General features: G+C 44.9%; 1 long non-coding RNA gene across 1 annotated transcript in view; it reads right to left on the minus strand.

The window, feature by feature from the left end:
- Nucleotides 1–2,740: 2,740 nt before the first annotated feature.
- The window catches only part of LOC121673367, a 122,294-nt gene continuing 100,657 nt past the window's right edge, over nt 2,741–24,377 (minus strand). Inside the window, exon 3 of the long non-coding RNA XR_006019192.1 lies at nt 2,741–2,877. This is a non-coding gene — a long non-coding RNA (uncharacterized LOC121673367). The remainder of the gene's footprint in view (nt 2,878–24,377) is intronic.

Raw genomic sequence — 24,377 nt, forward strand, 5'->3', positions numbered from 1 at the left:
AACAGAGACGGGATTGCACCCAGAAGTAGCAGGGCCGTGAAGAAACACCATTTCTCCAGGAAGCCTAACCAGAAAAGTTTGGCTGATACATTTTTCCCCTGGTCACTGGGATTTACCCACATGTGGTCCAACATGTCACACAGACCCCTGGCCATGTGATGTACTTTGAGTGTCCCTTGGTCCTGTGTCGTTTATATCTCACAGTGAGCTGCCGCAGCTCTACCTTGTAATAATGTTCAATTAACAGGGAGTCCTTTGAGACTCATCAGTGTCATCTTACACCTTTCTGTGCACACCTCACACTCACTCCAGCCCCAGCAGGCACCAGTGTGATAGGAACTGGGACTATGTCCCAGCAAATTCCACTAAAGTCTTTTGGTTGCAGGGCAGATTCTGCCTGCTCCCCTATGCTGGTGCAAGTGTCTGAGGGTGGAACACCCCTCACCCCACCTTGCAGGACACTGTAGAGCTACATGGACTCAACCCCCAGCCCACACAAATTAAAACACAATAGGTCTCCATGTGGGTGGTCTCATTCAGGAGGATTTAATTACAGTGAGATGAGGAGCCTCCATCCAAGGGTTTCACCTGCTTTAGTCTTACACCTTTTCCCGATAATTTTCATGGCCTTCCCTTAGGCTCTGTAAGGCTCAGGCAGCTACAGAAGTAGCAATATTTCCCTAAAAGAGCCATTCCCAAATGTCTCCTTTGGGTTTTTCATAACTTGGTACTGTACCAGCTCTTCTCACCGAGCTACCGTGTGGAATAATGTGCCCAGGCGAACATTGTTACATGAAAACACAAATACTGGAGATGCTGACAGATGGAGGAATCACACTGTTTTGAGGGAAGGAAGGGCAGGATAGGAGCAGGAATATCAGAATGAGTCTTGCCGTTTACATGTAACAAGCTACAGCTATATTTGGATACGCTGAGGCATTCACAACCTTCCCAATTGCCAGGCTTTCAAATACACACATTACCACCAGAAGTGCTCTTGCTTAAGTGCTCCCATCTCCAGGATTTCCTTTGAAGTATCTGACTGAAGTAATGTAAAGTGCATTTCAATTGGCAGTGAATGCAGGTTAAATGGTAACAGCACAACAGATCCAGTGTTTGTTCCCTGGGCTTTTTCTTTTACCAGTCTCTCTTTTTACGAGGCTTGGTTACTTACTGTAACTCTGCATTCAGGCACCTTCAGTCTATTAAGCCTCTTTCCTGACCCTCTATACAACTGCTCGAGGATGCTGTGAGCTGTATCAGTACTGCTTTAGTACACAAAAAAAGTGAGTAAATGCACTGCTGAGTGCACAGGCTGAGCAGCAAGCGGTGGGTAAACTCCCTTTAGAAATCTGTGCGCTTGCATTTACCCTTGGCTACACCGCCGAGCTGGCTGCAGACTGAGCCAAGCGCTGCGGATCACTTTGGATTTGTGTGTCACCTCCCATACATGTTGATGCAGTATCAACTGTTTAACCTTTAAACAGAGTGCTTTTCTAATCCATTGGATTGGCTGAAGGACGTATATTATGTTAACAAAATAGCCAAGCCTGCACTGAGCAATGAAATATCCCCCTGCCCATGCCAGACACTCTCTCCGCCTTCGATTGCTGAGCCAGTGCTGCAGCGCTGCTCTTTGAAAAGCAACCAAAAAATGCATGACAGGAACTGAGATTATCCTGAGTCACTGATGCTGTCCAGAGGTCCCTTGCCCTGTCTGGACCTGAGCAGGATCTCGGTCATCAGAAAGAGGAAAGACCCAGTGCAAAAGTCGGGAATGAATGCTCCTGGCAGTGAGACATCAGGCTGATTTATAATGGAAAAAGGACTGATCTGGGTCATGGATGTGCTAATACACCTTCCAGGTGTGTCAGGGAGAGGACAGGGATCAGCCAAAGAGGGACACAGAGTGGAGTCCTTCCACTTCCGTATCACAAAATCAGGCTGAGTGACTTCTAAGGGTAACAAGAGGAGGGATCACATCCTAAAACTGCTGTGTGGTACAGCCAGGCTGAGGTCTCCCGCCAAACCCCTATTTGTGCCTGTGTCTACGAAGCAGAGATTGGAATTGAACTGCTGCAGTTAACTTGCTTGTGCCTCATGCATACACACTCAAGAGGATTTTCTTGTTTTTTTTTTTTCTCTTAAAGCTGTGAGACATTTTTTTCAGATTCATCTTGTTGGAGCGGAAAGGGGGAGAAAAAGGAATGTTTCTTTAGGGCTTTGCTGAATTAAACCCCTTACATCTGAGCATCCTCCAGATCTGGATGTTGGCACCTCCCTACATCTTCCCCATGGCTTCTCTGAAGCTGCACCCATGATAGATGTTTAACATGCTGTAATGCATATTCCTCTGTAATGACTTTGGTGGGGCCATTACCATGAGTTACACCAGTGACAGATTGATACTTAAGTCAGTATATGTTTGCATAATATCTGTCTGCGTTCCCACGTAGCCCCCCATTACCAGTGCACATAATGACAGCACCGAGAGCCACATGACTGGTGGGTTCAGCCCCAGTCCCTGTCACTTATTGCCATGGCACCCAGCACTGAATCACTGAGGGTGTTTAAATAGGCAGACATTAATTTATAGAGTAAATCATTACGAAATGGAGGAAATAAGTGACTATCATTGGCACTGATTTGATCTAATGGAGTCTCACAGTAAATTGCTAATATTCTCCCTCCCCCACTGTATTTTTTTTTTTTAATGAGAAAAGCAAATAAAAATATAAACCTTTGTTCAACTTGCCATATACATTGCCAGGTATGCGGTTTGCTGATGATGTACAAATCCAGCTCACCTCCTCCCTGCTGCTTCTCCAGCTGGGGAACAGGATCTCCTCCTTGAGGTTTCAGTAGAGACTCGGTAACCTGAAAATTGGAGGAAGACACATTTATTGCTCTCTCCTACATGGCCTTTTCCCTTTCTTGTCTGAGAGAAGGCAGCTTTTGGTTCACTCGAGTGGAAGTTGGCTGTCCATTTCCTGATGGCAGCAAAGAGCAGACTCCCATCTGGTTGATGCAGATGCCACTGTTTTGACTTTATCCAGGTGGTCACCCAGCAAACCCTGTTGTGCCTAATTATTTAAGAGGGTTGTGAAACACTAGGTGATTTTATATACCATATGTGCTAGAAAACATAAGCATGAAGATGCTGTGACTTAATGATGTGGCAACTTCAGCTCCAAATCTTCCATGTTTTACGGCTTAAATCTGACCTTTCCCTTTCCTGTAATGTACTTTGTAGCATTTAGCATGAAAGAAGAGCAAACAGAACTGGAGATGGGGAGGTTATCAGCAGCAGTTACAGAGCCATCCTCCACCCTCTATCAAGATAAAGCACTTGACTCATTTTAGAATATCCATCCTAGGGGGAAGAAGGCGGGAGGAGAGAGGGGAGAGCCTGTCCATTAAATGGAATTTCAGGATTTGGAGATCAGAGACTTCCTTCATGGTGTTAGAGCAAATCACAGATCTCCTTCCTCAGAGCAAAACAAAAACACACCGGGTCTCCTGCTCTGGTTATTAATTTATTTATTTTTAACCCATGTAGTTTGTTGCTTTGACTTCCCAAACAATGGGAAGGTACAAGGAGAGAAGGATAATAAATTGCATTCCCTCCTTTTTACCATCACAGGAAACCTTGAGGGACTGTTCAGCAAGCTGGAGCTCTTATCTGCCTTTGGGCGATCTCATTATCAAACCTTCATTTTGCTCCCCAGCAGGAGAGATGGCCTGCAATGTATGATAACCTCTACTTATGAAACTCACACTCCAGAAATCTCTGATAATAGGCCAGCTAAAATGGAAAACCAAAGAGCAGGCACCAGGTTTTCAGCCACCAATGAAGACTACACACATGCACACACACAGAGGCAGGTACCAACACACATATATGTTTTTAGTTTTATTTATATTTCTATGCACCAGCTGCACTCTGATGGCACCTCCCAGAATTTAAACCACAAAGCTAATAGGACTAATGTTTTCCAGCATACTTGAAATAATATTTTCAAATAAGCCTGTGTGATATAGGAGCCTGTATTCCATCTACAGAGAGGTCAGTGAAATCAGTGGGAATTATAACCTATCTAACCTGCTCAGGTGTTTTATAAATCCCATTAAACACTTATTTAAAGACAGTTGAAAGTATGAGCTGTAGGAACAGAAGTAGTTCCTGGGGGTAGAGAGAAAAAGAGGAGAAAAGGCATAAAGAGAATCAAGTTCCCTAAGCACTTGGGCACTTTGATTAATACAATATAATATAACATGATAGAATATTTTATATTACTTTTCAATTAATTTCCCGTCATGATGGCACTGTCCAGGTAATCCTTCGTCCTCCAAATTCATTTCTGAACCCTACATCTCTGCATAGGACATTGGGGGATAAATGGGTTTGCAGCAATCCCAGTGCAACCCCTTCTGGGTATGGGCTAGAGAAGGTAAGAGACTGAGATCTGGGGAGTTCAGCTGCAAATCCCAGAATTCCTGACCATTTTTCCTGATTCAGACTGTGTGTCCTGCAAGTCTCCATGCCCAGCAAAGAGATCCAGCTGACAGAGGGCCATGAGGGCACAGTCGCAGCCCACACCCAATGCCTGCCCACCCCACTGTGGGAAGGTGAAGTGTTGGATCATGTGGCAAAGGTGAAGAGGTCCTTTTGAGCCCGGAAAGGTCTCCAGGAGGACTCCCCTGGATACACAACCTCACTAATCCATACATTCCCACTTGCAGGGCTGTGTTTCCCAGCTCCATGAGCTCCCACCAAGAGCAGCTGCTCTGCCATGGAGCAGCTTTGCTGCTCTCCACAGGCAGGGGATTAGGCCATGGGAATCAGCTACAGCTCAGCATCGCTTGGCCATCCCCATCCCCATCCCGCTGCCATGCCAGAACTTCCTCATCGTAACCTGAGAAACAGAGCAATCCAGGCTATGAACTTAATTTTTATCTCCTTTTGTTCTGTACCACTGGGAGATGTTCTGGATCACACAGAATGTGGTGTGAAGGCAAAACACCTGGAAGCATCAAAAATCCATCCCCTCTCTTTTTGTTTCCACTTTCCTATCAGTAAAAAAGGTCAGCAATAGTTAGTGCCTCACTTGTGCAGGGAATGCAAAAATATATTTGCTCTTGTAAAACCTCCCTAGGCATAACACACTGCTGCAAATATGATAACACTTTTAATTATGTTTTAATATATCATACAGATTATATTTTCAATACCTTAAAAAATAATCAACCTGAAAAATCCCAGCTAGTGAGGAAATAAAGGCGGAGAACAAAAATATTAAGATATGAAGAGATTTTTCTTATGAAGGCTAAATATGTCATATTTCCAAATTTCCATTAAATGGGAACAAATAGGAGGAAATAATCATAAAAAGCTGCAGTGAGGCACCTGGTTACCTGAACAGACCTTGTTGGAATGGGTTGTTCTTGCTGAACAAAAGAGTAAAAGTGAGAGAATTCTCCACATTTTCCTGCACTGGACTTTGGGGACATGCTCTTCTAGGGGTGTTTTCCCAAACAAGCAGAGGCAGGAAGGGAAGGGGAGTTCTCTTCACCCCAGGGCTCCCACCACAGGGAGAGCTCATCCACCCATGCTTTGGGAAGGGAATCATCATTGTCCATTTCCCATCCCTGGAACTGCTCCAGGTCGCGTTGCTTGGAGCAACCTGGTCTAGTGGAAGGTGTCCCTGCCCATGGCAGGGGGCTTGGAACAAGATGAGTTTTAAGGTGCTTTGCAGCCCAAACCATTCTGGGATTCTCTGATTCCTGTGGCCAGGCTGTGGATCATCACCACCACACACACCAGGAGGGTGAACAGGAACCAGCTCACAGTTATTCGTACCAAATGATTATTTTATTTTGTTAGATTAAAGGCTTTCATTTCCAATGGCAGCTAATCCTGTGCTTCTCAGAAATAACACATACCCTCTTAAAAGCACGTAAGGCGAAGATTGGGGTTTCTTTAATGGAAAGCAGAATCACACCTGCAGTGGCCAGGGCTGAAGGCAGATCTGTCTGGGCAGACCATGCAAGAGGTCTCGTGAAAACAGCAGTTTTATCAATAAAGTCAAGTCTACTTCAAATGAACACACAGAGGCCTTTCCTTAAGAAATGGGCGAGGCAATAGGCAAAACTCAAAGCAGTCCTCTTTTAACAGAGGTGTCTGAGCTCTTCTCAGCTGGTGTTTTGCAAGAGACAAAAACATGAACCCTAAAAACAAGGCAGTAGATCCCTGTTCCCAACATCTTCCATTCACATCCCACGCCAAGGCCGCAGTTGGATTCCTGGGAGCTGGAAGGAGAAGGAGCTCGCGCTCGTTCTCCTCTCCCATGCTAAGGGTAGGTAATTATCTCTGCATTCCTGGAGGAATGTTACAATAAATATGGCTCTCATTTTTCATTACTGCATAGTGAACAAAGGGAACAAAGAGAACAAAAGAAACTGTGGCTTTGCTAACCTGGGCTCACGTGTGCCTGGATATGTGCAAGGCAGGAGTAGAGGGGAGAGTTTATTTCTATTATTTACTGTGGATTAAGCAATCTGGGTCACTGTCCTAAAATTTACCAGTTTTTTGAACTAATTAAAAATTAATCTCTGGGAAAATCCTTCTCTCTTACTTGGTGTCCCACCACTGGGTTTCTTGGCTTAAAATGGAACTTATTTGACAGGCAAGAAATACAATCATGTCTCCCTAACTTCTACTATGCAAAGCACAAATATTCACTTTCTCATTTTTTCCCTATTTGACCTCTCAGTAGTGGCCAGATTTCTGAATTTATCTTAATGACCAACATCTTATGATGTTGGAAAATACGGCAAAAGAATTTGTGTAAATAAAAGTACATAGAAACTGTGTGTCTGTTAGTTCCTTCCCTCCAAAGTCATCCTCGATGCTTCTCTTTCAATGCAGACAAGATAAAATGGAAAATGTTCAATACCCTTAATCACTGAGAATACCTAATCTGAGACACAGCCAGCTCAGAGTCCAGCTCTATGCCTGTGTATTTTTTTTTGCATGGTTCCTAGGTGTTTTTCCTGCCTAAATGAACAGATACTTTGATTTGCCAAACTGTTATTAGAGAAAAAAAAAATTAGAAGGTTCACAGTGTTCACACTGACTGCAAAATTATCTCCTGAGTAGCAGAGAGAACAGTTTGCACTCATCTGTCTGAAGTCTAGCAGCAAATGGAAAATTACAGTGTAAGCAAAATTTCCCCTGGCAACTGTCTACGTATGAAACATCAAACTCTGGAGAGAACTGAAAACCACAGGTCACAAGAGTTACTCAAGAGTCTTGCCTCTCCCTTTCTCTGGTAATAGATTTGCTGAGACCTAGGAGTGAAAAATTCACTTCTCTTATATCCCAAATCCCATACTTCATCTTCCATGCGTTTTTCTACAGCTCTTGCATATCCTCTCCTTTTGATGGACATGGTGGTGCTGTCGCTTCTCCTCCCCAGGGCTCTGGTCCCTCATGGTGTCTGTTGCAGCCAAGTGGGTTTGCTACCAAGATCCAACTTACAGAGACCCAGCTTAGTCCTAATATCTGCACCAGACACACACTTGGGGATGTCTCTTCCCAGAGCAGCACGAAAACACCAACTCCATGAGGTCTTGCAGCCTCAAACTTCCCAAAAACTCCTGCCTTTAACTCCTCTCGAGAATTTCACGAGTGTCAAGCTGCTGCATGTTGTTCTGTTATTTCAAGTCGACTGTACTGATATATGAATATCTGTGTATCTCAGAGTTACAATGGGTGCATATGACCCTGGAGGTGATTTGGGAGAAGAGCAGCCAGCCCAGAAAATGAAGTTTTTCAGCACTGTGGACAATCTGCACGCACTGGCATGAGGAGAGCTGGGTTCTCTCCCAGTATTGCACACAAATCTTGTGCAGACACACAGGTGTGGGGCAAACGCTCAGCTGCAACCCTTCCTGATGGGCATTCCTACACTGTGGGAAGGTGCAGACACATCCCAGTTAGGTGCTCAGCAGCTTTAGCTGTGGGGTAGAGCATCTGCAAGCCCATCCCTGTCAGAAGCAAAAAAATAGAAATTGGTAGAAAAAAAAACTAAAATAAAGGAAATTGATGAAAAATGAGATATTTCTGATTTGCCACTCTCTGCTCTTATCTGATCTCAGCCTGTTCTCTCTAACAGGCACCTTCTTGTCAGTAGCCCCAATGACATCAATTGAGTGGGAGTGCAAAGCATCAACATTACTTGTGAGAACAATCCAGTTAGGGAAGCTTGCTCTGCTGGTAATATTAGAATCAAAACATTCAAATGCACAGACAGAGAGGCTAACAATTCAATTTATGCTGTGAATGCTGAACAGCACATTAAGCAAATCAGTTCAGATGGTTCTGGGTTGTTCGTGTTTAAAGAAGATCAGAAACAAAATTTCCAATCCTGTACCACATCTAAGAGCTCGAGAGGAAGCACTAAAACCTTCACTATTGATATATTTATTGTTCTGCATCTCCCTCAGCTGCTTGGTCTTTTACTGCTGCCCTGTGGTCCACAGGGAACTGCTGCGGTCCTTCACAGAAGATAAACCAAGTTTTCCATGTGGTTACACCTCATGCAGTGGGACATTTTAGGGATGCTAATGTTAATTTTTTCCTGAATATTATTCTGTTATAGATAATCTACAATGCAATATGCAATAAACCTTCCAGCAAGAGTTTGCCATTTCCCCTACAAGCCCAGATTTCCAGAGGACTGCAAGTTTCCAAAGTTGCAAACAGCCATTCCAAGGATTTATGAAGAGCTCTAAGCTAGTTTGTTATCTAACCACAGCAGGTCACATTAATGCCAACTGACCCATGAGTGCCTGGAGGTGTTCCCCCACCTCTGACACATTGCTTTGAGTCCTCCATCAACCCTCTTTCCATGATGGGCCTAATCTTGGGAGAAAGTCTCAAAATGTTCCTGGATTCAGACTTAAACCCTGGCTCATACATTACAGACGGTCTCCCAATACTGCAGGACGGCATAAATCCATATGGGTCCCTTCCAACTCAGGATATTCTGTGATTTTATCTTTATATATCTATATAAAATACTGGACATTACCAGACAGCTGGATACATGGATGAGAACAACCCCTACAGCAAGACCTGGGTGATTGCAGTTTCATAGCTGAAAACGTCTCTTTCCAAAAACTTGAAGAAAGGGTCCAAAGCAGAGATGTGGAGCCAGCAGGGCTGGAGGAAGCACAGCCATCCCCTGAACTGGCAGTGCCACCGTGTCCCCCGGTGCTCTGTGTTCCCAGATAGGGCTAATTAGCTCTTGTTGAGCAGCACATTAGCACAGCAATGCAGACTTTCTCGAGTACCCCGGCTTGCTTGGAGCTACACTGTGCCACTTACAGATGTTTTAAGATTCATTAACCTCCCTCTGCACTCCCCAGCTACAGAGACAATATATCAGGAGAGCAAACCTGCAGCAGTGGTGAGACAGACAGGATGATAATTTCTCACCCATTCTCCTCTCCTCTGCTCTAACACACTCCAGATAATCACACCCGAAGCTAGATCAGACAGGGACAAAATTAACTGGAACTAGAACTCGGGCTTCACACATTTCTTGCTTGTATCTACACAAGGCACTGCGACCCTTCCCCATCTGTCACCTTGTCCCTGCATCAGCCCCACTCGCTGACAGCCCAGCTCCACCAGCCTGGGGTGCTGCCAGGCTGAAATGATATTGAGGCACTAATGGTTCTGTGCTGTTCTGCAGGGCTGTGTGAGCCTGCACCAGGTGACATGAGCAATTCCACACCCAGTTATCCAGATCCTGTTTGTGTTTTCATGCTGGCGTGGAAATTCAAGGTATGTTCCCCCTATGTCTCCCTTTCTTTCCAAAACTCAAAAGAATCAGTGCCTACAATTTAACCATCACTGCAGCACTGCTATTCAGTAATTTGTGTTTTAAATTTATGGAGAATATTACTGGAAAAAATGAGCCTGGTAATGAATTCTGTATTTATCTTTATTTTTTTTTCCCCCACAGAAGATCTTTGAAAAACAAGTTTTCTTTGGTCAAAATGCAATCCCCTCAATTTCATCAAGGTTACTGAGAATTATACAGGTCTACTATGCTGTTCTGGACCTGAATTAATAGTGACTCGTTTGACACATACTACTTAGTTAACCTGGGTAGGGTATTACTTTCTTATCTAACTACATTAATTGATTCTACATCACTTAATAGCTCAATAGCTTATCAGGTTACTTCACTCACTAGACAAGCTAAATGTCTGGAGGCAATTAGAGTGTCATTCTCTGTAATAACAAGTTTCTTTGAGAAGTTGCTGATGAGGTTCTTTATTACACAGATTATAAAACGTATCTTCATACTGTTATAAATATAGGTACAAATTGAAATGACTTACCAGGAGTCCCACTTCCCTAGCAACCAGGCAGATTTTAGGCTCATTTTAGGAATGGTTGCTTTCTCCCCTTCCTCCCCCCTCCCCAATGCTCTCTCCTGCCTTCCTTGTGATCTGTGTCCAATTTTCTGTCACTCACAGGTGGTCTATGACCATGGAGAACCTGTCACTGGGTCCCTTGCAGTTTGCCATTGTCATTGCTCAGCTCAATCTGAGGATGTTACCTCCGGGACACCAGGCTCAGTGTAGGGGTTTAATTATGGCTGCTGCTCTGCGTGGCTGCCACTGACATGAGGAGTGAAAACACAGAGAGGAGCTCTGTCCTTCCACATTTCCCTACCCCGACAGCTGAGCCCTTCAAGGAGGATGGACACAAATTCCCAGCCTTACCCCAGCAGAAGGTCTGCTCTGTTTTCCACCCCATCCCTCGCACTTCAGCTTTGTTACCTGGTTCATTTCTCACCTGTGTGCCTGAAAAGCCATTAAACAGGGATGGAGAGTCCTCTCTCTGCGCCCCAAATACACCCTGGTGCTCAACAGAAACGTGAAAGCATTTTGCTTACTCCTGCATGAATTCAAACAGTAATAAATGCTTCTTCCCATGGATTAAATTAATAGCATTTAAAATTAAGTGGAAGATCATTAAATTAATTTTTTAAACTGTCAACAAGGCTGAATGGTATGGAAGAAAGAGCCAAAACCCAATACCTTTTGTGGTATCCCCAAACCTACCCCCACTCCACAAAGCCTAAATTAATATTTTCTTAGCCCAAACCAGTGTCAAATTTGGGAAGCAAAGAAAATGAGCAGAGGGGGGAAGTGAGGTTGTAAGAGATGGGCTTTGTGCTCTGGTGATCTCAGCACCATGCAAAAGGGACATTCAAGACTCTGGGGATCATCCCCCAGGAATGGGGCAGAAGCATGATTTTAAATGACAAAGGAAAAACTTTATTGTGTTTTTTCTTCTTGCCATTCCAAGTATTACTGCTGTTTCTCAGCCATCTCCTGTGGCCAGGCAGGTGGCTGAAACTGTCATTAATTGTGCTCTTCCTTCTGGCTCTTTAGGAATGTTTTTTGGTCACTGCTGGAAAAGCTGCAGGAGCTATGGGAAGACAGGAACACCGGTGGAGGTGAGGCAGAGTGTGAATAAACATTGCTTGTGATCTTGGTTTAAAGGAGGAGAGACCCTGTGTCCCTCCACAGAAGGAAAAATCATGATCTTGTCTGGGTTCCTGATGATTATTCAGCGGAGTGGTGACTTTTCCATCCCACATGGAGGCTTTGCCTGTAAGGAAAATCAGCAGCCCAAAGCTCTGGGCTGGGCAGAAGAGGAAGGCAATGCCAGATCACGTTCTGAATTTTCATCTTCTTCACTGACATCAGCACCTCCACTTTGACTCCCACCACAGATCCACATCTCCCTTCAAAAAGCAGTTCCTGTAGGTTCAGAGTTTGGTTGAGGAAATTGTGGTTTGCTTTTAAACCCCTGATTCTCATCACTTTTTCCACGAACACCCTGCTGAGTTGGAGGATAAAGGCAGAGCATCATTAAGAGATGTCGTCCTGAGCCAGCAGCTCCTTTGCCCGGCGGCTCCCCTTGCTCTGGAAGCACCTGGGCTCTGAGCCTGCAGGAAGGAGCCTACAAAGCACAAAAGCAGCCTCCAAACAATCCTACAGGAGCTACAGCTGCCCTGCTCAGCCCAGCACATTTGTTTTCTGTGTGTCTCCTATCTCTGGCATTTAAGATGTTCCGTAATTTTCAGAGGACAAACAAACAAAACCCTCGTGGTTCCCTTTAAACAGCCGGCAGCACCCACGGCTCGTTGATATTCATCAGCCAGAGATGTCTGCTACCTCCGAACAATTAGTCTAAAATATTTATCAGAAATAAGTGTTGGGGTTTTTTGTCCAAGTTTTTGAAGTTATGAGGCCTCAGATGGGATTAATGGAAATTTTAATTAAGATATGGAAATAAGCTGCTTTCTCCCTGTCTCTCTGAGACTGCAGGGAGTTCACATGATCCTCAACAGCATGTCTCAACCTGCTGGGGGAACCATTTGCAAGATGACTTTGTTTTTAAGTTCACCTTAGATAGGATGTTTAGTTGGAAATTTGATGTGAACCCCAAGTCCATGTCTGCAAAGAGCTGCTCTGCCCCTGAGTAAGGATCCCCCTGCTCTCTTCCACAGTCAGAATCATGAACCCTTTTCCCACTGCAGGGAAAAGCTTTCCTGAAGGAGGGAGAGGGATTTAAATCCTTTTATATGTTTTCTGACAGGCATCCTGTCCATCAGGCTGATTAGCTGGGCTCCATTCATAAGGAGAAGATAAACAGAAAGGAGAATTGAAGGGGCAACAGCTGAGCAGAGGAGCCCAGGCTGCCACAGGGCTGTCGGGGAGAGCATCCCAGAGGAGCAGAGGCTCTGCTCCAGCACTCTTCAGGTTCATGCTGCTGCAGACAGGACCCTGACGAGGCTGATAGTGAAGCAGATTTGAAACACAGATGATTTTAGGTCTGATTTTAGTCTCTGACTTCATTCACTGGTCACAGTGCAAATGCCCAACACCAGCAGGGTGAGCGCCCTCCTCTCAAACACCGCTGTTCCCCTTCCGAAAATATTTATTTTATGGATATTCATCTTCCTTACACTGTAGCATTGCTAAGAGTGTGAACTGAGCTTTTATTTTGGAGGCAAAGGATTTTAATTTGAGCCTTGGAGCAATTTTGGCCTCTGGTGTTTGCAGATTTCACTGGAAATAAGGAAGCTAAGTAGGCTGAAGAGTTAGATTCTTCCACAGAAGAGAAATTGTGACTTGCATGGAGAGGTTGTCTCAAAATATTGAGGAAAGCTGTCTGCAGGAACTGCCTGCAAGCTTTTCTGCTTCTCTTCTTCCTTTAGTCTCTATAGATAAACCTCACTTTTCCCAGTCTAAAGATGAGGGAAACTGAAGCACATAGGCACCTATATTCTCCAAAGAGAACTATATTTTTGGATGCTTTGGCTTCCGGATGCACTAAACATTTGTATTTCTAGCTGAGCCCAGCATGAGAAGAAGATTTAAGAGAAGGGCATTTTAAATCTGTTTCAAAAGGTAATGAAAAATATCTGGTAAAATTATTTCAAGTCATTCATGTAATTTTGCACCCTGTGGAATCACACTTAGACACCTATTGATATGGATAAAGATATCTTGTTTATGGGAAACAAATCTCATTCTCAAAGCTGTTAAAGCAATGGAAGCACATCTGAATGTGCTGTGAATAACTTATTTCATGTGTGCATTACAAAATAACTCGTGAGCATTAATTAATCAAATACTGAGACCTAAGCATGAGCTATCTGGGCATTTCTATATCAAATCCATCTTACTGACAAGGGGAAACCAAAAGGCATGAAATGACTTGTCCAGGGTCTCCTAAAAGTCCACAGCAAGGCTAAAACTGAAATGTGGCCACTCTTTTTCTCTTCTTTCCAAACTAGGGACCATCCTCCAGCTTTGGGAACAAAGGAAAAAAGAAAAAAGGAAAAGGAATAGATGCATTAAGGATGCCCAGATGTTCTTGACACAGAGGGCATAGGTCAAATCTGAGATCCTATTTCAAAATCTAGAGAAAATTACCTTTCCAATGACATGTGGCGTGACCTTCAACTCCTAATAGTGTAGGAGCAGTCCATTTCTGAACGTTTGCATCATGCATTTTACATTCTGGATCTCTAAATCATCTCTTATCATTTACTTACTTCTCCCTGATAATGAACACTATTTTTCTGCTGTATCTCTCTCTCTTTTTATTTTATTTTTTTTTTTTATGTGGGCTGCATCCTGCTACACCCTGCTTTTCAAAAGCACATGAAAAATCTCAAAGCACAAAACTGACATTTAATGCAAGGCTGGGGTATAGTTGCTGATTACTGCTTGCGTGTGTGTTTTGTACAAAACGGGCAGACAGACTGCAGAAGGCTGGGAGGCATTAAGCAGAGATGATTTTGAGGGGATCTCAACCAAATTAAACTTTTTTTTTTCAAGTAAAGCCCAGCAGGGGATAACAAAAATTAGGGTTGGATTTACTAAAAATGAAGTGCTCTGGTGATTAAAAAATGGTTGGCTGCAAAATCCCAAACTGCATTTGATTGTGAAACAGCACCAAGCCAAGATAGGGCAGCTTTAATAAATTGTGTTGCTAATTACAAATATTTCATAGTATCTCCGTTTAGACAATAAGGAGGGAACTGTTTAATGACAATTTATTAGTGCATGTGCACAGACATACTGTATTTTAATCTTCTTTTTATTTTCCTTTTTTTTTTTTCCAATTGGTTCTTCCAAATAGAAAAAATGATAATCGTTATCTAAGCTCTTGACTTCCCTTGACTTAATTGCAATCTAAGCCCACTTCTAATCTGTACAGATCATGGTTGCACGATTTGGAGTTTAATTTGAACCCCCGGTGAATACATGTGCAGAGGCTGGAGGGTTTGTGTGTGCACACATTTGTGTGCTCAGTGCTTTGAACGTGTCCTTTTTCCCCCACCAAAAAGAAAACCAAGCAGGAAAATGTCTCTCTGTATTTTCACTATTAGCACAGGCAGCATCCGCCTGCCTGCCAGGACTGCAGCTTTCTGAAGGATCAAGATTTTTTCCACAACTCTGTATTTCATGATATAAATATAATTCAGAGCTTTGGAAGTAGGAAACCATAATTTGCTGAGAGTGGGGAAGACCAGAGCAGTTCTTCTGTGCCTGGTCCACAGAGTGTGTCATGCCCCTGAGCTAGGGAGAAGATCCCTTTGTGCTTCAAGTCTGATATTGCAAAGCTGTTAAAGAAATCTGGATGCCTAATTCTTATTAGAATACTAAATTGAGGTTTTTCTTACACATCTTCACCTCGCATTTGCCTCAGGAGGATTCTTCCATCCATTTAGAGATGCTGGGAAGGGGATCTCAATCTCTGCATTAATGTGGCTCAGCTGGGGAGAACAGGCAATACAGATGAAGTAAGAAACAACGCACCTAAAATTTGAACCAATTCATATTTGAAGCTCAAGAGAGACGAGTTACCTATTTTTCCATCTTTTTGATTATTATGTTTAAGATATCTGCTCATCCTAGATCAGGCTGAAACCCTCGAGCACCGAGATATCTCTGTGTTTGGTAACTGTCTCTAAGTAAACACAGAAGGGCTGTGTTTGTCCCTGCAGGAACCACATCCCCTGCATGGTCAAGGAATAAGCTCAAAACAGCTCCTGCCATGGAGGAAAAGACCCTGCCTCCTCCCCTGCTCACTTACCAACAGAAAAGCAAAGCCACATACACTGAAAAAATATTTGTCATGCTTGTAGCTAAGATTTAGGTTGATTACAGCTGAAATAAGACTTCCACAGTTTTAATTAGCTACAGGGTGGGGGCAAAGCTCATTACTCTGAAAACGTAATGATGTTTCCGCTTCCATTTCCACAATCAGGTTCCTCTCCTTATGAAGAAGGCATATTAAAGATGGGCTGTGAGCTTGTCACGCTACATCCACTGTTGTTGGAGCAGTTTGGACCTGGATGTGGGAGTGTGGCTGGACTCCATCCTTTGCCCTGGGTTCAGAGGCTGCTTCAGCACTGCCCATACCTTGCCTGAGCTGAACTCTCCTGCCAAAAGCAGATCCCAAACCCTCCTGCATAGTATTTTTATCTGCAGCAAACCCAAGGTCATAATGAGCTCAGGATTATCCCCACCTGAGATGATGCATTGTCCAAGCACGCTCCCACATGCCTGGAAGCCCCAGTGCCTGATGATTAACAACGAGCCCAAGTGGGGACACAGAGACAGGCAATGAAAAATGTCCCTGCAAGACAGGGAGGCTGAATGGGAAGAAACAAATCCCTTTGAGGTGCCCTGAGAGTTACTTTTAGGCCCATGATAGCTCCATTAGTTGTATCTAAGGTGCCACTTCGCATTTCATGCTACAGCGAAGTTTTCGTTTGACCAGCAGTGATTTGCACAACTTGTGGAAGTTTCTTTCTCAGTGCTGGCACATTAAAGAAAAAGGCTCCCTGGCGCTGCAGGCGAGATCCAATATTTTGTTGTCATCTACGATTGCCTATTGACTGTGAAAAAGCAAATAACACACTCTGAACCAGGCAAGCTTTTGGATACCCGAATCCGAGCCGGTCTTGCTGCTTTCAAAGAGACCCTTTGGCAGATGTTTGGGGTTTGTGTGTGTGCATGTGCGTGTGTGTCCCATCTTCCATGACCCCACCAAATGTGTCAGACTCTTCCAGTTAAGAAAAAGGATATCTTTTCTTTTAACTCAATTAGCAAACACTGCCAGCTCTGAGAGTCCCTAGCTCAGTCCCCAGGCTGTCAGCTGCCAGTCCAATTTTAGTTTTGTGTACTGTCTAGATAGCAAATTTATTGATGAAATATGGTCGTAGGTGTAAGAAAAACTTGGAGGATTCAACACAACTTCTTGAACCTATACTTATGAAGACTAATGTATATCTTTACGAGCTGGCAAATGCATCTTTCTGTCTCTGAAGGTTTGTGTATGTGAAAAAATAAATCTGAAAAAAAGATGCTGATACTTTAAATTTTGGCTTGTGTTTTGTTTTTATTTTTTAGTCCTGCAGTCAGGAAAAAAAAAACAATCTGGAAAAAACCCCATATAAATAATTGTTACTATGACAGTGCTGAGGAGACTGAGCCCCAGAGCAGCACTCTGTTTCACAAGGGTTTTCCTTAGCTTAAAACCCCAAAAAACTTCTTATGGAAGACTTCTGTCCTAAACATTATTGGGCACTAACAGATGCAACTCCTTTCTTGCTGAACACATAGGTGATGTTGTGCCAAGAGACTGAGGTGGGAGGGGAGAGTGGCAGGAGGGACCTGTGGGTTGGCAGCTGGGTGCAAAGGTGACATCATTCACTGAAATCTTTGAATAAATTTTGTGTTTCTCATTTAAATTAATGCCAAATATATTTTGCACTGTAGCAAGGTACCGTCCAGTCCACGTGCCGTGTTATCTATGAATGGGGTCTCTGGACACATAGGATCAGCTCAGAAGAGGTCCTTGGGGACAGATTTAGCACACATTAGCCCCCAAAATCTGTGTTTATAAGATCTCTACCCATGCAACTCTGAAGCCAATGGGATTTGTTGGAAAAAACATAATCTCAGATAACCTGGACCACAAAGAATTGTAATGGAGAAGATTGGACCCTCCTACATCATTGCTTGGAGATCTTGGCATGCGTGGTGATTGCCCTTCACAACGGCAAGTGGAAATCAAATAGGTCAGGGAAAGGGGGATATGGCTCCATAGTACACTGAGAAAGAGCTGGAGGGGAAAGAAATCCCTCCAGTTCTGTAGAGATTCCCTGGAAATAACAATTAAAATTCTCCCTAAGGACTGTGAGCATTGGCCAGGAGGGAGTTACTTCAGGAGCAGACAAAATGGTGCAAACTCCTTGAAGTTAACACTCATGGCTTTCCTTCCCAGAGCCTCTGGAGAGGAAGCAGTGATTGAACCCAACAAATCACAGCCCATTTACGCACGGAGAGGGGAACAGGCAGAACTGCTGGCTATGGAGCCAGGTAGCAGGGGAGGCAGAAAGCCCTCAGAAGTGTGAGAAAAAATGTCCCCAGTGTGTGGGAGGAGAGAGAGAAGTCAGACAGATAATGCTGCTGGCTTCTGTTTTGTAGCTCAGGCCCTCTCATGTTCTCACTGACTGTGTGCGACATGGGCATCCCTCCTCATTTTAACTCTTTACGTTGCATTCAGTGCGTTGTTAATGCCTGGTGCCTCCTTTGGTAGAAGCAAAAGGTTCTGAGCCCATAAGGGGCAGGGGGGGAAATCAATAAATTACAATAAAAGTGAAAGAAAAGGATTTCTCTGGCAACCAGCAATTCAGCACCAGCAGGAGAAGCAGCCGCACCAAGGGGGGAGCAAAGACATGGGGGAAAAATAAACAAGATGTCTCATGTAAGGAAAAAAAAATAAAGCAAGGCACATGTTTTGCAGGAAAAGAATAGTGGTGAAAAGAGGAAATTTGCATGGAATAATTCCCCTTGAAACCTTGGATAAATTGGAAGGAATATATCCCAGACAATAGCTGGGCACTAAAGACAAGTAAGAGGAGGGAAGGGAAAACATCCCCAAATTAAAGGATGAGGCAGCAAACTGCCTTCCTGCATGGCTGAACCCTCAACAACCCCTACCCAGCAGCCTCCAAAGTGTGGAATTCCATGTGAGGGGGAAAAGACATTAGGACTGGGGGGGAGGACTAACATGCTGGGTGGCACTGGTGGCTCTGCCACAGTGAATTTCTTCAGGAACACTCAGGGCCAGGTCCCAGCTCAGTCCTGTGCTCTCCTGCCAGTGCTCTCCCTGCACCTTCCTCGGGGCTGAATTTTCAGTGGAGGGTTTTTATGTCTTTAAAAGCCTCTGATCTGGGGTCCAACATCAGTGGGGAAACAAAATGATGAAGGTCCCGACCTGCTCTAGGCCGGAGAGACTGGCTGGAGTGGGGAGTGGGGCAGGATCTGATCCTCAGGCTACATCCACACCCTTGTGCTGACACTTCCAAACCACTGCGTCTCTGCAGGTGCTTCAGCCCATTCCTTGTGCCCAAACTAATCAGCAATTCATTGCTAAACCACTCTTTGAGAAACTGCTTTGCAAATAAACTCTGGGCTTGGGCACTGGAAGAAAACAATCTCATTATTGGCTGCTGGGTTATTTTCTTCTTTAAGAGATCTTTAAGAGCAAGTCCGATCTATTCCCTTCGCAGTTTCTTCCTCCCCGTCAATACTGAGAACTCATGTGAAGCAAAACACTGGATGCATCAAATGATCTTCCTGCTTGCCTGAGAGTCACTTTGGGTGGGTCCAATACCTTTAGGTTTAAAAAGTAGTCAGAAGGTTTTAGAAGAAATGAGATGGAAACAGACTGGTTTGTATGCATGAAAAACATATATTCTTGTCAAAAAGCTCCTGGTAGCAGCTAACAGCAAAAGGGATGGGTTAAAGGAAAAAAACCAACATTGTTACTATGAGTTGAAAAGTAACAATGAAATTAAACAGGTCTGCAAATGGGGACTTAAAGGCAGGTTTCAGCCTGGGAGGCTCTGAAATAGCCAAAGGGAGGCACATGGCTGCAGAGAGCCTCGTGCTCCTGCAGTAAAACCCTGCAAGGCTGTTCGCTCCCATGAGAAATTCCCTGTGCCTTCCCATTGCACACATCCCTGAACGGCCTTTCCCTGCAAAGGGTCTCATCCTCCCCCTTTTACAAGAGGAGGGTTTGCACAGGAAGAAATAGATGCACTAATAAAGTCTTCAGTGTCTATTTTCACTAATTTAATCTGTGGAATCAAAGCAATTACCCAGCAGAATAAGGTCTCTCAACATTTTTGAGTCCTTGACAGTGACCAGAGGAACCGATACACCCAGGAAAGGTTGGGGTCAGTGGGAAACATGGAACATACAGCCACTATTTCAGTATGTAAATTACTCTCACCGGATGTAAGCTTTGTTCACTGCCTCTCTATAACCTGTGCTGCACAGACAGCCTCACTGACATTTCTCAGTCCAAATAAAGAATCCCTGTTGTAACAGGCCACCACAAATCCCTAATGCTAATCCTGATCTGACTGAAAAAAAAGGAGCAGGAGGTCTGTCAGGCACCTTTGCTATGCTAGGTGCTCTCCAAATGTAGACCAGAATGAGGATGCCCAGCAGACTGAAGTAAGTGAGAAAATCCTTTTCCCCCTCTGAACTTCTCTGGATTAACTTTTCCATGTGCTTCCCCTTATATGTGTGTGTGGGTGTCTTATCACCAAGGCCCTTCCTGCCCCCAGTCCCTGCTTGCCTGTTACCAGTCTACAAAAACACATAGACTCGCTCTGGAGTAAAATAAAAATATTGGAAAGCAATACAAGCAAAGCAATGGACGTGACCATTGTCTTCTCTGCAAGTGTGCTTGGAAAGAAAAGGCACAGGTGGAGAAAAAACGGAGAGGAGAGGGAGAGGGAGAGGGAGAGGGAGAGGGAGAGGGAGAGGGAGAGGGAGAGGGAGAGGGAGAGGAGAGGACAGGACATGACAGGAGGCCCAAGGAGAATCTCCTGGGCATGGATAAGTTGCTTGCTGCCATTGTGGATCGTGGAAATGCCCAGCTCCTCTGCACTGGGATGGATTTCAGAGGAAGTATTCCCACCTGCTTTGCTTTCTCCTCCTCTCCCAAAGCACTGTAACCTGCCAGGTGGTTTTGCAGAGGGGTCACTCAGGCTGAATGCTGCATAATATCAAATTCACCCTGTGTGGGGTCAAACACAGTGAGATATCTCAGCTCTGTGCTGATTCCCTTGGGTAGGGTTATACCATTGACTCTCCATCCCAATATCCTGCACACATGTGGTCAACGGACAGGAGCAACCAGAGGCCTCACTGTCCACCAGCCCTCAAACTCCTCCTCCTCCAGTGTCCAGGGCAGGCAAGAGCATCCCCCTGTCAGGAGACAGCCCTGTATCACAAAAGGAATTTGCCATCATTATTATTCTGTTGTAATCGTTCAACAGCAACCACCCCAAAACCATGACTTTTCAAGGAGAATTGGGGTATTTTTCAGCCTACTTGATCCACCTGTGCTGCAGCCTGGGAAGAGTCCTAGATTGAGGTTAGACCCTAAGGACCTGATTTCCAATATTCCTGCCCATTGGCCCCATTCAGAGAGAAACTGAAACTTGTGCCTAACTTGTCTCACTGAGCTCACAAGCACAGGACTCAGAACCAGGCAAGAAGGCAGAGCTGTCTTACACATCACCTTAGGCTTCAGTGTCAACAACACAGATGCTATGAGGCACTGCTGTGTCAAAGATGAAAAATGCACTTTATCTTCCTCATCATTCCATTGAGAGAATTCTAAGGAAATGTGTACATGTCTATATTTAACTCTTGTTCCTCTTCAAAAAAAAAAATATTATTCAGCTCATACAGGCAACGAATATAGGCCACAGAATCCAACACACAGCAGCAAAAGTACTCCATTATTAAGTCTGTAATTGCCAAGAATTAATTTGCTAATTGCATGCAACTAATCTGCGTCCTTTTTGTTTTATATCAATTAACAGAGTAATTAAAAAAGCAATCTTCTTGATAGTTCCTCACTGGCAGTCTTAGCCCAGCAGAGCTAATGAAAGAGGGCCACCCTTTAACTAACCTCATTAGTATCTCTTCTTTTGTTAAACATCCTACAAAAAATAGTTAATTTTGCTGCATGAAGGTCCTTGATATTCGACTGCTAATGAGGGGGCCACACTGCTCTGATTTGGTGTTTGTTTGGAGAGTGGCTGATCCCTGCTCCCTGCCTTGCTGCCCTTCTGGGGCTGGAGAGGCAGGTAGACAGCAGCAATCGTGGGCTGGGGTAGAGTTTTACGGATATCAGCAGTTACCAAGCATTTAAAGTTCCCTCCAGGACAGTGATTTAGTTTGTTTCATTCTAAAAAACTCAAACTAACTGACAAAAAAACCCACAAACCTCAAACAAAAAAAAGCCCCTACAAAACAAAAAGCAAAGCAGAGAAAAGAAGACCTAACAACAAGGAGAGAGCAGCAAAAGAGGGGAATCACCAAGAAGTAAGGACAGGAGGATGGGTGCACAGCTCTGTCTGTGTCACTGTGATGCAGGAAGGAAAACCTCCGCTCTCATCACTTTAAAAAATAAACTTCAAAATCTTCCCACCTGGTTGAACATCATGTGAACCTTCCTATGAATCATCTGTAAGTTCAGCTGGGCACTGAGCTCCAAACACAGCCTTCCTCAGAACCTGTGGGCTTGGTGCTGCCCTCACTCAGCAGGATAAAAGCACGTAAGCAATTTCTTTTTTGCTGTTGTAAGAGATATTCTATAACATTCCATTGTGCAAAGGAGATCTGTGGGGAGAGCTGCAGCACCACTGATGTAGCAGACGTTCACTGCTTCCCAGGGCCAGGGGGCTTTCATTTTGTTTGCTTTGGGCTCTGCTGAGTTGGGAGATGCCCGTGAATGTGACATGGACATCCCATTTCTGCAGCCCGTAGTCCCAGGTGCCGTGCGTGGGGCTGGCCATGCAGCGACTCCTTGGCTCCGGGGTAGCACCATGCCAGGCACCCGCTCCCTGTCAGGCTCCTCTGAAGGTGTTTGCAGCTCATGTCCTGCTTTTCACAAAGCTGCTGGAGCTGGAAGTCTCCCTGCTGTAATGAGACCTTCCACCAGGAGGCAAGTCGGGCTTCCCAGCGGCACAGCACAGCACGGGAACTGCCGCAGCCAGGAGCTGCCTTTCACCGCGGAGGGGTCCCAAATCGCGCTCAGGTACCAAAGTCACCAGCAATTTATCTCTGAACACACCAGATGAAATTTATAATTTTTCCCCCTCGCTGGATTTCTAGATTTTCTCAGCAGATTTACTGAGAAAATTTGTCAGAGTAGCAGGTGACAGCGTTAGCAGGGTTTGCCTGCTCCAAGGACTGGGCTTTGTCAGAGGAGACTGAAACGGGTCCAGATCACACTGAAATGACAAGTCAAAACCCACGCAGGTTCAAAAACCTCCTCCCAAACAAGCTGGGACACCATGGACAGAGGCAGAGCACTCTGTGTTCCTCTTTAGGAACTTTTTGGAAGCCACGTCTCCCTTCAGAGAGTTTCTCCTGTTTTGGGTGGATGTTCCTCACCACACTTAAGGGAGACTTGCCAGAGAAATGCTGGGTCCAATCCTCAAGCTCCTTAGACATGAAGCAGAGCTCATTTCACCACTCTCCTACCTGTTACCTGTGTCTTCAAGTTGTGCTCTCACAAGTAGCCAGAAATCTTCTGGTTATTTACAAGTGAAGAAAAGGAATAAAATAAGAAATAACCCACAACTGCTACTGCTATAGCACTGGTGACTTTGAGGCAAGGGCATCTGTGCACTGGTGAGAACCAAGAGCTAGGTGACAGTCTCTGTGTCACCGTGTCCTGGGACATCACCCTGTGACAGTGTGTGTGCTTGGTTTTATTTTGCCCAAAACTTCCACCCAGATATCAATTACAGTTAAGGATTGAGCTGACTCTCTCTGTGTCTCTGAAATAGTGAAAAACGTTTGCTACTGTTTAAAACCATCAAGATTTCCTTTTCTTTCCCCCATGCAGAGATGTCTTGGAACCTGGGGGATGGTGGGACCTGCATCCGTCTGCCTCGGCTTCCCCGCGCGGGGAACAAATGGAAGTGAAGCAGGGGAGGGGAGTGAGGTGATACCACCGAGGGGGAGAAAAAAGAGGAAAAAAACCAAGGAAGCCAGATTTATGCTTCAGCCATTTCCCTCCATAATCAGCTTATGTTGTAGAGTTAAATGAACCGACAGGGAACTCATGCAGGCGGATGGGGCTTGTCAGCTGGGAACCTGGAAATCAGCTGCTGGTGTGAGAAGTGTGTGCGAAGGTGGGCGGGCAAGGGTGGTCCATGGTGTGAGGGTGGTCAGTGGTGCAAGGGTGGTCAGCAGTGCAAGGGTGGGTGGGCGTGCAAGGGCGGTCAGCAGTGCAAGAGTGGTCAGTGCTGCAAGGACAGGTGTGCAAGGGTGGTCAGTGGAGCAAGGCTGGTCAGTGATTCAAGGTGGTCAGTGGTGTAAGGGTGGTCAGTGGAACAAGAGTGGTCAGTGCTGCAAAGGTGAGCGTGTGAGGCTGGTCAGTGGTGTGAGGATGGGTGTGCAAGGGTGGTCAGTAGAGCAAGGCTGGTCAGTGGTACCAAGATGGTCAGCAGTGCCAGGGTGGTCAGGGGTGAAAGGGTGGCTGTGCAAGGGTGGTCAGCGGTGCCAGCGTGGTCAGTGGTTCAGGCTGGAGGAGGCTGGCGGGGGCCGGTGCCCCTCCCTCCATGCCGGGTGTGAAGGAGCAGCTGAGAGGGATTGCAATACCTCCCACTCCTCTGCCCATTTGTTTCTTATGAATGCATAATGAATGCTAATGAATT

This window comes from Corvus kubaryi, unplaced genomic scaffold (genome assembly GCF_017639235.1).
Source record: "Corvus kubaryi isolate FWS band 111438036 unplaced genomic scaffold, C.kubaryi_AGA036_p1.0 134, whole genome shotgun sequence".
NCBI lineage: Eukaryota > Metazoa > Chordata > Aves > Passeriformes > Corvidae > Corvus > Corvus kubaryi.